The 14562-nt window shown below is 35.1% G+C and overlaps 1 protein-coding gene across 6 annotated transcripts in view; it reads right to left on the bottom strand.

Annotated features, from left to right (window-relative positions):
- The window catches only part of LOC150095691 (uncharacterized), a 369335-nt gene that overhangs the window by 155413 nt on the left and 199360 nt on the right, over positions 1–14562 (bottom strand). The window lies entirely within an intron of this gene.

A 14562-nucleotide genomic window follows, 5' to 3' on the forward strand; every position in this document is an offset into this window, starting at 1 on the left:
CTATATGTGTGTGGGGAAGGGAAAAGGGAGAGAAATGTAAAATTAAAAAAAAAAAAAGAATATTATCTGTGATTCATATCCTACATCATGCAGATGAATATATTCTATTCAAAGTATCCATTTGGTTCATTCATACGGAAAGACTTAGATGTTGTTCATTGTCCATAATAAAGCTTAATGGCATAACTAACACCAAGAGGAAAAAAATACATTTATTAAACTCACTAATATTTCACTGGTTTTTGACCCAGCATCATCAGAGCACAATAAAACTGACAGGCATACAGCACTAAACCAAGCAAGTGCAGAAACAATTTAAATTGTAACTGACACCATATCCTTACATAGCACCTTCCACGGGTCAGATAACTATTAAGTTAATTCAGAGAAGTCTAGTTATTAGATCTTAAAATGATAGTCTCCCAGATCTTTGGTAATTAATGCAACCATACTTGGTGAGGTTGGGAGAGTGCTTCATAGCTAATGCTGATTCTAAGAATAGCCTCTAAGAGGTGTAACAACTTCTATGCAATAAAAATGTTTTTCTCCATCTGATCCTATGTGAAGGAGTATCCAGAACAGGGTCTGCTAATCTTGACTTGCCTTAGAGATGACCTCAGATGTAATTTTTATGTTCTTCAGATGACCCTAAAAACTATAGAGGTATCAGTATACTAAATTCCTGTTACAAAATGTATAGCAGAATCTTAAATAACAAACTAATGAAATATTCCAAAAAATTTATTCTAGAGGTACAGAATGGATTTAGAAAAGGACGATCATGTATAGACCCAGCCTTTTGCCTAAAATTAATAGTAGAGAAAAGAAGAGAATATAATTTGGAAACACAGATTGCATTTATTGACTTTGAAAAAAGCATTTGACAAAGTTAAAAGAAAGACAAATACCAAATAATATCCTAAAAGCTATCACAAGTATATATGAAAATAATCAAATACAAATAAGATTAAATCACGAGCTATCATATACAAGAGAGATAAACCAAGGGGTCCGACAGGGATGTCCCCTCTCAGCATCTCTTTTTAATATCTACTTAAATGAAATAATAATAAAATGGAGTAAAAATTTACACCAAGGAATTAAACTTTCACCTACAGTTAACTTAAACACTCTCCTCTTTGCAGACGACCAAATAATAATTACAAATTCTGAAGTTAACTTGCAGAAAGCTATTTTAAATCTAAATGACATATCCAAAGATTATTGTATGATAATATCAACAGAAAAATCAAAAACTATGGCCTTTAAAGGACAAGATCCAGCAAGAACTAAATTAGTAATAGATAACAAGATCTTAGAACAGGTGAATTAATTTAACTACCTAGGATGTATGATCACATATGAAAATGAAAAAGATATAAACGTAAAAATTGCAAAATATTTAAAAATAACAGGTGTAATTAACTCTATATTTAAACCAAACCTAGTTCAAAAACAAACCAGGCTAAAAGTATACAATACATTAGCCTTACCGGTCTTAATGTATGGAAGCGAAATCTGGACAATAAAACAAAAAGACAAACAAAGATTAACAACAGCAGAAATGAAGTTTATGAGAAAAACTGCAAAGTATACTCTATTTGATCACAAAAGAAACGAAGATATTATGAAAGAATTAAACCAAGAACCAGTAATAGAAACAATTAAAAAATATAAACATAAATGGATGGAACACGTTCAAAGAATGAAAACAGAAAGATTACCAAAACAAGCCTTAAAGTACAAGCCATTAGGAAAAAGAAAACCAGGATGTCCTCTTAAACGATTCAATGATGATTTCTAAGGCCGGAACAGGCCATGCTAGGCCTAAATCCTTGATACGTATGATGATGATGATGATGATTAAAGTAATAAGGATATTAAAATGATTTAATATCCTTATTATTAAAAATATAAGGATATTAAAACAATATTACTTAGAATAATATAATTAACACTTTCTAAAATTTGGCAAAGTCAAATTGACATAATCAAGATGAATAACTGATTACTCATACTGGTATTTTTAATACGGATATTAAAATGATTTAATATCCTTATTATTAAAAATTTAAAGAGGATATTAAAACAGAATATTAATTAAAATAATATAATTAATACTTTCTAAAATTTGGCAAAGTCAAATTGACATAATCAAGATGAATACATGCCAGTAGGTGCTAAAATGGGCAAGAAATGAAGAAGAGCAATCACAGGTACACGTGTATGAAGTCCTAAATAGTGTCTCGTATTGCGCTGGATTGAGCAGTATTGGCCAGTGGGCTAATGGACTGAAGAAGGCAGTTTTTCATGGATTTAAATTTGTAGAGATTGGATAGTTTCTTAAGGCAGAACCTCATTCCAGGAATTGTCTCATATTTGCGTTTGCTATGGTAGAGTAAGGTTTTTTTATTATTATTAAAAACAACATATCCTGGGGTAGGTGTCCAAAGTGTAGTCTTCAAGTCCCAATCAAGTGACTACAGTGTTTGAACTAAAAGTAGTCCTTATACTTGGTAATTATGATGTGGGCCTGTCCGGCCATGGTAAGGCAGCTTACAGCAATAAGGTACCTGGTAAATACCTTGCAGGTCTAGGGACTGTGGATGATGTTTGGGGGAGCAGATAAGGGATGCCAATTATTTATTTGGTCTACAGTCAAAAAAGCAAAACACTGTAAACAATTTTAGTGAAAATTGCACAAATATTTCATACTGAAATTAACAATACATCATCAGTGCATGAAACAAGCAAACAATTCAATAAGACAAGGATACAAAGTAAATACAACAATTGGTTAACCACTGAGAATGTTGCCATGTGCTAGAAGGATATTTAAAAAATATCAGAATTTTTATATTTACATAGGATGAGAATCTCCTTTTTTTTTTCTTTTTGTGGGGAGGGAGACAATCATTCTGATTCAAATTAGGCTAGTGTAAAAGGGACTTCACAACTTCCTTTCAAGAGAGATGTTTGTATTTTAAACTGCTTTTATGCAGAAGGTGAGCCTCATTCCAAAGGATACTGTGTTTGGTATCGGTACTATATTGTGGAGAGACCAGACTTTTGAGATAGCAGATATTCAAATGAAGTACTGATGTTCAGAAAATTCTTTCTTTCCACAGGCTGTCTACTCAAAGTATATTAGATTATACAAGGAATCTGGTGAATGTAATTTGGTGGTTCATGTTTTGGAAGAGGTAGAGGCCAAGTAGTGCTGGGGAAAGGCTAATTTATTTATTTTTTTGATTTGATGAGGATTGTAGCTGCTAGATGAGAAGTTGTTGTTAATGTGATTAAGTTCAGAAGTGAGAGCATTATTATTGAAACAAATTAATTTTGCTCTGTTGTACAAGATTTTATAATTCCATACTATTTTGAGAGGAGTGTGACTGATGGTGAATGTGTATATCAGTGGATTTTCTGTAAACTGAGAATGCCAAGGATCCATCATGTTGGCATGATATCAACTTATGTAAGAGGGGCAAACTGTTGTTTTCTTTTTGGAAAGCGAATTGGATCCTTAGATGGTGGCTGTTTTACACTATCTATAGAATATAGCTGAACAGCACGTCTGTGTCAAAGTTAGGACTTTTTCCTTAAATGTCTTGGGGAGGGGGAAGCACATGGGTTCTCTTCCCCCTCTCAGAAAAAATAGCTAAAAGTTTAAAGAAATCTCTGTTGTCAAATCCCATATGAAGCTGGCTACCCTTATCTAAGATCTGTTCAAAAGAAAAACTCTTGGGGCCTTTTCATTTCCAAATATATACAAGACTCTTTGCAACTTGTCTTATCATGGACAAACTGGAAGAGTTACCAGCAACTGTCTTGAATTATATTAGAAATATATTCACTACCACAGTCAGGTCTGGCCAACCATGTGTTGGATATCTTGCACAGAATCAATGAGAGAAAGCTGCTATGCTGTTAACATCTGTCTGAGAGAACACAAATGCATTTGATACCATCATTAGAAGCCAGAATTGGCAGACCATGCTTAAGCTTAGAAAACCAATTCACATATGATCAGATGGAAGAAAATTAGTGTGCCATATAGAAATCATTACAAGTCAGAAAGACTATTTTTTGAATCAGCAACTGTTACCAAAATACTCACATAAAATCAAATATGGGTGCAAAAATTTGGGAGATAGTTATTTTAAGATCAACTCAACAACTATATAAAAAAAAAATTCCATTTAGAAAACATTACATGGTGTTTAAACTAGGTCTTTTTCTTTTGCCTGTTACAATTTGAATTGTTTCCTATATTCATTCATCGTAGCTTGTGTACTGTTATATGTAGTTGTGCTCTGAAGATGGGTTAAAATCAAGTGAATACAAGAGTGGTCTGAAATGTTCTCAGCATAACAATGAAAAAATAATGTATAATTTCAAAATTATTTTTATTTTTCAACATAATCTCCCTTAAGACTAATACATTTATTGCAGCGATGCTCCAGCGCCATTATCCCATCCCTGTAGTGGTTCTCAGTAAGATCTGCAAAATACCCATCTACAGCTGCAATAACCTCTTAATTCAAAGAAAAATGCTGACCAGCAAGGAAGAGTTTTAGTTTTGGGAAGAGATAGACGTCAGAGGGAGCCAATGGGGAATAGGGTGGATGTTCCAACAATTCATAGATAAGATCCCTTAATTTTCCCACTGCCAAAACACCTTTGTGGGTAGGTGCATTGTCCTGATGAAAGACGATATTTTTCTTCTGCAAACCGGGTCTTTTCTCACGAATTTTTCCATCTAGTCTGGTTAAAAGATCAGAATAATATTCCCTGGTTATTGTTTTACCCTTTTCAAGATAATTAATAAACAAAATGCCTTTAGCATCCCACAACACCGATGACATGACCTTTCCTGTTGATGGAACAGACTTTGTCTTCTTTGGTGCTGAACAACTGACTTCTGTCCACTGTTTTGACTGCTGTTTGGATTCTGATGTGTAATGGTGAATCCAAGTCTCATCCATAGTAATAAATCAATGCACAAAATCAGTTTTATTCTTGTTAAAATGCCCTAAGCCCTGTTCAGAGATTTTCATTCTAGCGCGTTTTTGATTTGCTGTGAGCAAGCGTGGCACCCATCTTGTGCAAGGTTTTTCATTTGCAATTCTTCTTGCAAAATATATCATACACGTTCTTTTGAAATGCCTATAGTCTCAGCAATTTCACTTACTTTGACTCGCCAGTCATTCAATACCATATTGTGCACTTAATCAATGATTTCTGGTGTTGTTACACTTTTGGGACGTCCTTCATGTGGATCATCTTCAAGGCTGATAAGGCCATGTTTGTACTCGGCAGCCCATTTCTTAATTGTCTAAAACGAAGGAGAAGAGTGCCCATAAACTTTTATGAACTTCAAATGAATTTCTTTTGGTATTAAACCTTTTTTTTACAAAGAATTTTATAACTGCACAATACTCAATTTTAATCAATTTCAAGGGATACAGATAACACTTTTGCTTCAGACAGCTGTATAAAACAAACTACTTGATAGAATGACTTGCAATTTCACATGGATGCTTATGACAGATGTACCAACTTACATAAAAAAATCTCGCCGATAGCGTTGGTATCTATGGTTGAGGCTGAGAACTTTTCAGACCACCTTCGTATAAGCTATTCAATCATTTTATTATTTGTTATTTGTGTGTATTTAATATCATGCAAAATAGGAGATAACTATGAATAGAAACATAACCAACGAGGCTAGCATAATAAAACTCCTTAATAAACTGAATTCTTTACATTACAGAAAGAATTTAAAGGAAGAATGCAATTTCATCTTATATGTATCTAAACTATATTATCAGAATTTATATCAAACTATATTATTAGCACAGATATCATCAAATGCAACAGTTATGTCATTATCATTACTGCAAGCCAGTCTCTCAAATTTCTTTAATGCAATTTTAATGTTTTTGGAATGCAGCATATATGCAACTCACTTTTATCACTGGAAACCAAAACTTTTTTTGTTTGTTTGTGATGCACAACTCTTTTAATGTTGCTATAGTAGCAACATCACCTCAGAAAATTTCTCAAATCCTTCACGCAATCCACGTCCCTTTAAAGTATCAAGTAACGTCTTGGCATTATAAATGTAGTTTTGGGAAATAGGAAGTATTACAACAGGAGCTGGCTAAGGTCACCAGAGTTATATCAACTAGAACAGATCACTATCTGGCTCAGCAAGATGGAATTCTACAATGCCCTGTCACCAAACTGTCTCTTGAGGTCACTGCAGCCACAGGTGAAAATATTTCCAACTAGACTGATATTTGTGGTAATGGCTCTAGTTTCATGAACATGTGACAGAGCTGTGACAAATGGATTCTAGACATTGTTTGGTCTGGAGAAAACGAGAATACAGTATCATGCCTCCAACATCAGGGAAAGGGACACTTACAGAGAAGACAGTGTTCTTGTGTGACGGAGAAAAATGATGAACAGCTGCATCCCTACGTTTTTGAGAGGAATACCGTAATTATGCAGAAGTACCGAGAATAGATCCTCAAAATTTGTGCGCAACTTTGTAGGGGTATGATTGGCTCACATTTTGATATCCAACAATTGCCATCACAATCACCAGATTTAGATCAGAATGAACACATGTAGATACCTTTGGGCATTGCATTGCGCACCAATAGCCATTGCCTCTTCAAAGGAAGAAGTTGGATAGTTTCTGTAACTAAATCAGAAGCTATTCGACTTGTTTCTTTAAACTTTAATAGTGTATTCTCCTGTCAACTCAACTGTAACCGAGATACAAGCTAGTAAGCACATGCTACATGACTGATATCTTGTGATTCATGTTTTGAATGTAGTTAGATTGATCTCTTGTTCTCTTCCCTGAAGATCTGTGTTACACTGGATGAAAGATATTGGAGTTTTAATAAATTCAATAATATTTTTACATGTTAGCCACATAAGTGGCAAACATGTCTTGTACACATTTCTTTAAAACTTCAGAAAGAATGAACTGGAAATAATAATAATAATAACTACTGACTGCAAATGGCATATGACAGATACAGAAGAGATTGTTAATTAATGAGTAGCTGTATGGACATACAGGTACAAAGAGCTTAATGCTACCTCTTCACTGGATAAAGAAAATGGTGTATGAGGAGGAATAATAAATTTAGTTTAATCCTTTATCCAAGTGTGAGCAAACAAAGTTTGCGCCTGAAAGTATCTTCAGGACTGGGGTAAGGTGGTACAACACCAGGTGGCACTCCTTGCAAAGGTGTAGCAGGCTACCAACACTCCTATCTCAGTATCTCCCATAATGCAAAACACATCTCCTTGTGGATATGTCTAATGTTATGCATTAAGGGAAGGGCCACAACCCAGACTAGTTTCGACCTTTATTGAGGTCTCTTCAGTGGGAGCTAGGCCCAAGTGGAGATGGTGTTGTACCACCTTACCCCAGTCCTGAAGATACTTTCAGGCGCAAACTTTGTTTGTTCACACTTGGATAAAGGATTAAACTAAATTTATTATACTCTAACCAAGTGAAAAATAAACTGTCAACGAGGAGGAATAAGTATTAGAGCTACTGCAGAAAGTGAATAAAAATTTGGGAATAAGGGCTGGTAAGATATCAGCATGGATACTAAAAGTGTATTTAGCTGAACTGGCTGTGCCTTTGACTAGACTATATAATTTAAGTTCTAAGATCAGATAAGAATCCATTGGAATGGAAATAATGTGTAAGGGTGATAATCCTATTGCACAGGAATGGTGCAAAGACTGATATGTCTAACTACTGACCTATCTATCTCGGCAGTGGAATGAAGATTTTGAAAAAGTTGGTAAGAGCAACTATTCAGCATTTGCAGAGTATCTATCATACTTTGAACTCATTCACAGTCATGATACCCAAAACAGATTGACAGCTTATTCCACTCATTCACCACTCTCCAAGTAAAAAAACTAGTTCTAACACTCTTGCTCAGTTTCCATGAATGGCTCCTAATTCTCCCACCACCAGACCTGTTCTAAAAAATTTCCTCTGAATTAATCTTGTAAATACTCCTCAGTAATTTGGATGTCTCAATCATATCACCCCCCTTTCTGCCTATCAACCAATTTCTGTAAGCCACAAATCTTCAACCCGTTCTCGTAAGGTTCATTCCATAGACCAGCCTCTGGATCCTCTCTACCTCCTTCCCATCACCAAGAAACCCTAGTGCCCAGATCTGCACACACTAGTCAAGATGGGGTCTTATCAAGGCTTGATAAAAAGGAACAATAACCTGCTTGACTCTGCTCCTCAAAGTATTCTTCAACCAAGTGATATGATGAGCTGATTTAGCCACTTTTGCTATGTGCCCTCTAAACTTCAACTCCCTATCCACCAACACTCCCAAATCTCTGGCTTTGTCAGTTTCCTGGAGTACGGTTCCACCAATGTGGTATACTGTTGATAATCTTTTCACCTCAAAATGCATAACCTTACACTTTGCCACATTAAGCTGACATCCATTCTCCTTAGCTCAGTCTGCCAATCTATTCAAATCATCCTGCAAAATTTTGACATCATGTGTATTTACTACTGCACTATCCAATTTGGCATCAACAGTAAATAACTGAACAGTTCCTCTCAGAGATCCTTTCCTATATCATTAATGAACAAATTAAATAGCAGTGGTCCAAGAACAGAACCCTGTGACATACCACTAGTCACAGGCCTTCTTTTGGACTCTACTCCTGAATACTCTATTCCCTGATATCTCTCCATCAATCACCCTCCAATCCATCTCACCAACCCTATATCCATCCCCATGTTCTTCAATTTACTGATTAGAATTCCGTGTGGTATCCTGTCAAAAGCCTTTGCAAAGTCCAGCAGCAATACTGTAAATCCATTATCCTTATCCAATTCAGTCATCACTGTATCATAAAACGTGAGCAAGTTACTGAGGCATGATCTACCCTTCACAAAAACCATGCTGCCCCCATAGAGTATCCCATTTCCATCTATCCATTCCTGTATTTTGCTCTTGACCAATTTCTCCAATACCTTGACAACAACTCCTGATATGCTGATTGGTTGGTAATTTGCAACAGCAGTCTTGGAGCCTCCTTTATGCAATGGAACTATTTTCCTCTCTTTCCTCTTTCCACCCTCTCGGGACTAACACAGAGCTGAGATTTAAATTAAATAATATGGTCAAGGGCACTGACAATCCCTTTGCTGTTTCATGTAAGACTCGAGCTGGTATACCATCCAATCCCATATACAGAAATGGATTGACAAAGAATCTGTACTTTGCAAAGAATTGTATGGTTTTGCTAGGGAAGGTCATGTTTGTGCAATCTGCTCATTTTATAATAATGTACAGTCAGACAAGAGAAATGGATACTCCATGATACTTTGGACTTTGCTAAAGCTTTCGAGAGGACACAGCATGGAAGGCTGCTGCATAAGTTTGGTGATATGAGATACTGGATTATAAACTATTAAAGTGAATAAGACGAGGATGGCTGACTAACAAATATCAAAAAGTAGTGTATAGGCAGTAGCAGTGGAGGTGGTGGTGACACCAGTTTCAAGGCGACCATGGTCCACTGTTATTCATTCTTTGCATTAATGACATTGGAAAGGATTTCAATGGTGACATCTCTTTGCTGATGATCCAAGGTAATCAGGATGTGACCAACACATGCAGCACTTGCAGAATGATTTGAATAGGTTAGAACTATGAAAATGACCATCAGTTCAATATCAGTAAATATAAAGTAATGCACTTTGGTATAATGAGATATCCAATGGCATATATTGGTGGGATTATGCTAGAAGATATTTGTAATTTGTTAATTTTGTCCAGCAGTGTACATTTATGGCATCCTGCAATGAGTCCTTGCACTCCATGGAGAGGACCTATAATACTAATAATGACAATTAACAGATATCTAGGTTCAACTTACTACTTCTGACTAAACCTCATTTATCAAAAACTGTAGTAGTGAGTATCCAAATTACATTTTGTATGATGTCTTCCACCTATTTCTGACCTGCTCTGAAGTAATGTTCATTTGTTTTCTTTACGACTAAATTAAAAAAAAATCACTGACCACTTCACCTTCCTTACCCTCAGTGCTTAATATTTTGCACTACCAAAACAGTTGTCTTCCTAGGTGACTAATGTTCACAATTCTCAATGGTTCTACTTTTCTAATTCCACTTATTAAGCCAGAAGAGAAGATAAAGTATTTGCCATAAGTAATGATCTAATATACAAAATGTTGATTTATTCTAAAATACCAGATAATCTTCTTTACTCTAACAACACCTCTGATCTTTGTTTAACCCATTCTCCTTCCAAGTATACTGCAAGCATCATCTCCTCTTTAATTCAGATCATAATCTTGTATAAGTTTCTGCTCCAACAGAACTCCTTCCCTTCAACCACTTACAACCCTGTGTTCTTTGGCACTACAACAGTGCCATCAACCAGGATGACCTAAAGGACACACTCTTCTGTTTCATGGTCAGATTATTGCTTTCAATCGCCTGATCAATAAAATAAAAAAATAAAAAAATGCAGTATGTCACAAGTGACTTGAGACAAAAACTCCACCTTTCTTACAAGTCTATACAAAATCCAAAGATGACTTTGAAGGGACCAAATGCAAATAAAATCCTTTGTATAAATGACAGTTATGCCTTCTGGTTTCTGGCAAAGACAGTCATGCACAACTTCTGCCAATCTGTGCTTCTATGTGGTGGTGCTAGTTCCTTTGTGCAACCAATATGCTAATGTAAGAGAATGCTAAATCTAGAATTCTGTGTTTCTTGACCTTCTCTGAAGCAACTTCGTTTTCTTTACCACACTCTAAATTCAGAAAATTGCTCTCAATGCTTGATATTTTGTACTACCAAACTACTGTTCATGACCTTTACCTAATTCTTCAAAATATAAAAGTGAAAGTTCAGCAGTTAATGAATGACCACCAGTATAGATTCTAGTACTCTAGATCAGTGCTTCCCAAACTTATGGATGTAAAGGCCCCTTTGGAAAAATTTAAATATTTCATGGCCCCATTGGAAAAAAAAAAAAAATTCGTAATACAGAATACAGACATATATTATTATAACATTTGTTTTTATATTCAATACAAAATATACACAGCGAATATTGCAAAAATCAAATGCAAATATTACATTTTTAGTATCTTACACACATATTTGACACGTCTTAAAATATTTTAAATTTGTTTTCATTATTTCATAGCCCCCAAGGGGGCTGCGTCCCACAGTTTGGGAAGCGCTGCTCTAGATCTATGCCAAATATCACCCATTTCTGGACATACATCATGCAAATACCAAAAAACCTGTGTTGTTGCTCTTGACATTTCCAGAATACCTGGTTAGATCTAGCATTGTTTGTTCTGCAAATTGCTGTTTTCTGGCGCACCTATCACACCCTCAGTAACTGAAAATTTTTTTCCTTTGATCATTTAATACATATTATATTATGATGAATGGCTTTTCTCTTTGGACTGCTGAACCAATGCAGGAATGTCCTAGGACTGTTCTTTCACTGATCTGTTTTCCTTATACAGAAATGACTTCCTCTCACCACCTTCAAAAAGCTATCCATAGTTTTATTAACTGAGAGTATAATATTCTTTCTACTCATCTGGCAAATCATGCAACTCAACAAGATCTTCTAGAACTAGTGCTTTAAACACTGATCACTATACTACTTTTGAATATGGAGATAACAACCTAGTCACCTTCTATTACTACACAGATTTCTACTCTCCCTTCCGTCCATTACTTAATTCACTTACTCTTATGTTTGGTAATACCAGGGCCATACTTACCCTTTTCCAAAGGTGCTATAGTGCTCCAGGGGGTCTCCCCATGTTTGGGGCCCTTAAATTGGCCCTAATTTTTCAGGGCTCCCAGGGCAGTACTTATGCACTTGTGCATAAGTACTGCCCTGGGTAATACCCATCTTATGAGATCTCTTTTCTTGGGCTGACATTTACTTCTTACCATGACTAACACAACAAACATATCTGTAGCTACCACAGCCTCCAAATAAGTTTGGTGCCATTTTCAGTTCAAGACATTACTTCACCCATGTCCATCTACTAACTACACAAATTCCCAAACACACACAACCTTTGGGGTACTACGCCAAAAACTTCTTGATTGTCAAAAGTAGGAAACCAGCTAGATGATGATTCCTCTCTGACTCTCTAGCCACTGTCTCACAGGTTTGTTTCTGTATTATGCCTTTTCTACAAGGCACTGTTCCACTGCATGTTATCCATTATAATCTTCCCAACACATATCCTTTTATTTCTGCAAAGTCTACAGTAACATAAGCAGCAGTTGGCTGTGCAACATCCATTTACAGATCACTTGCTAAACCCAACCAATCTGTTTCTGCCACTCCTTCATTCTGCCAATCTCTATTACCTGGAATAACTTTTCTCAGGAAACAGAGCACATCTTTCAGCCAAGTGAGATGAACTTATTCAGATTATGAAACTTCTCATATCTGCAAATTATAATAAAGTTTAAAAAAACTCCAGAAAATGATGACAGTTCAAATGACTAATAAATTTCTGCAACTTGTTTGCTACATGTTGCAAAGACTTCTGACACATTTTAAATTAACTTAAAAAATCCTTTCATTCTCAGAAAATAAATTTTCTGAGAACATATTTTAATATTTCTGTAATATATATGACTGTACATAACAATTAACCAAAGCACTATTTATTACTCTCAAGCTTGATTAAGCTTCTTATCATGCCCAAGAATAAAACACTTGTAACTAATATTAGGAGTTTATGACTTACTGCAGGATGAAATGAAAATTACAGATGAGTTAATATTTGTATCAAATCACAGATAGCGATTTGATTACTAAACGTGAGACTTTTTATATGAGAGATACATGAAACATGTTTCACTGCAAGTACAGTAGAATCCACTTATTCCAGAGAATACAGTCGGCTATTGTTATCAAAATCAGTCGGTCCCAAAACACACCATTCAAAATGAATTAAAAATAATCCATCTATTATAATCAAACTTCCAGTTATTGTTATCAAAATCCTCGAATGTTTAGCCTTTTGCGTCTCAGAATTCTAAGAAATGATAGTTAATCAGGAGAAAATTTGACAAAGAACATTTGTCGAAATCTGACTTTTTGGTTAATCTTCTTTAATCTTATTATTCCGTAAATGATATGTCTTCCATGCAAATGCAGGTGTATGGGGGGTATAAATACCATCTAATTGTGATTTTTCGAGTTTATTTTCCTGCTCTCTTTCAGTAAGTGAATTTGATCTTAAGTGCTCATTAAAACAGCCCTTAGCATTATGGTAGGAGCAAGTAAAAAAATGTAAAGATTTATCTTCTCAAGAAAAGCAAAGAATTTTGGAGTGCTATGATAAATTGCCCAAAATGAGTCAGCGCAGTGGCGCTGTACATTTTTAAAAATTTCACAATCACCCGTGTAAGATTTGAAAAACAGTTCAAACATTGAAACTTCAGCTCTTACTAATGAGAACATGGATCGGAAGAGAGACTGATCTGGTAAAGATACTCAAGTTGAATCAGCATTTAAAAATTTGGTTTAGTAAGGTTAGTGAAAAGAATGCTTCGATTAATGGATGTTTGATGCGTCAAAAAAGCAGAACTTGCAAAAACAATGGGCAAAGAAAATTTCACCTCAACTGATTGATGGTTTAACAGGTGGAAAAAGCGAGAGAATATTGTGTACAAGCATAATCATGGTGAAGAAAAAAGTGCTCATTTTTATCAGCTGATGCATGGATTAAGACAGAGTGGCCAAAAATTATTGCTGAATATTCTCCAGAGGACATTTACAATTCAGACAAAACAGGACTCTATTTTCATGAAATGCCTGAGAATACTTATTTCTTTAGAAATGAAAGTACTAAAGGATTTAAATCTTCAAAATAGCGAGTGACAGTTCTTTGTGCTAATATGAAAGGTGAGAAACGAGAGCTCCTAGTGATTGGAAAAAGTAAAAATCCTTGGTATTTTAAAGGTGTCAAAAGTTGACTACTGTTCTAGTGCAAATGCTTGGATGACTAATGACATTTTCAACAATTGGTTAGATTTTGTAACGATACTTGTGACATAATGATTAGAAATATATACACGTTAGCACAAGAATAATGTTTAATTTGCCAAATATATATATTTTTTAAATGTTTACTCTTCTAATACTTAGTGATATGACATCACGTGGCGCATTCTATGTATGAATGATCAATTGTTCGTATTCCACTTTGTTTTTTAAAACTATTCCTATGTAGCCACTAAAGATGGTCTGTAATATTCAGACTGAAATATTTGGCAAATTAAACATTATTCTTGTGCTAATGTGTATATATTTCTAACAATTGGTTAGTTAAGTGGTATCTTAAATTAAAGCGAAAAATTGTCTGGTTAGCAGACAACTGCACTGCACTGCACACAAACAATTTATCGTTAAAGAACATCGAAGTAATTTTCTTGCCTTTGAACACTACATC

This window comes from Typopeltis vanoorti, chromosome 20, assembly GCF_054136105.1.
Source record: "Typopeltis vanoorti isolate ZY-2024b chromosome 20, IOZ_Tvanoo_1.0, whole genome shotgun sequence".
NCBI lineage: Eukaryota > Metazoa > Arthropoda > Arachnida > Uropygi > Thelyphonidae > Typopeltis > Typopeltis vanoorti.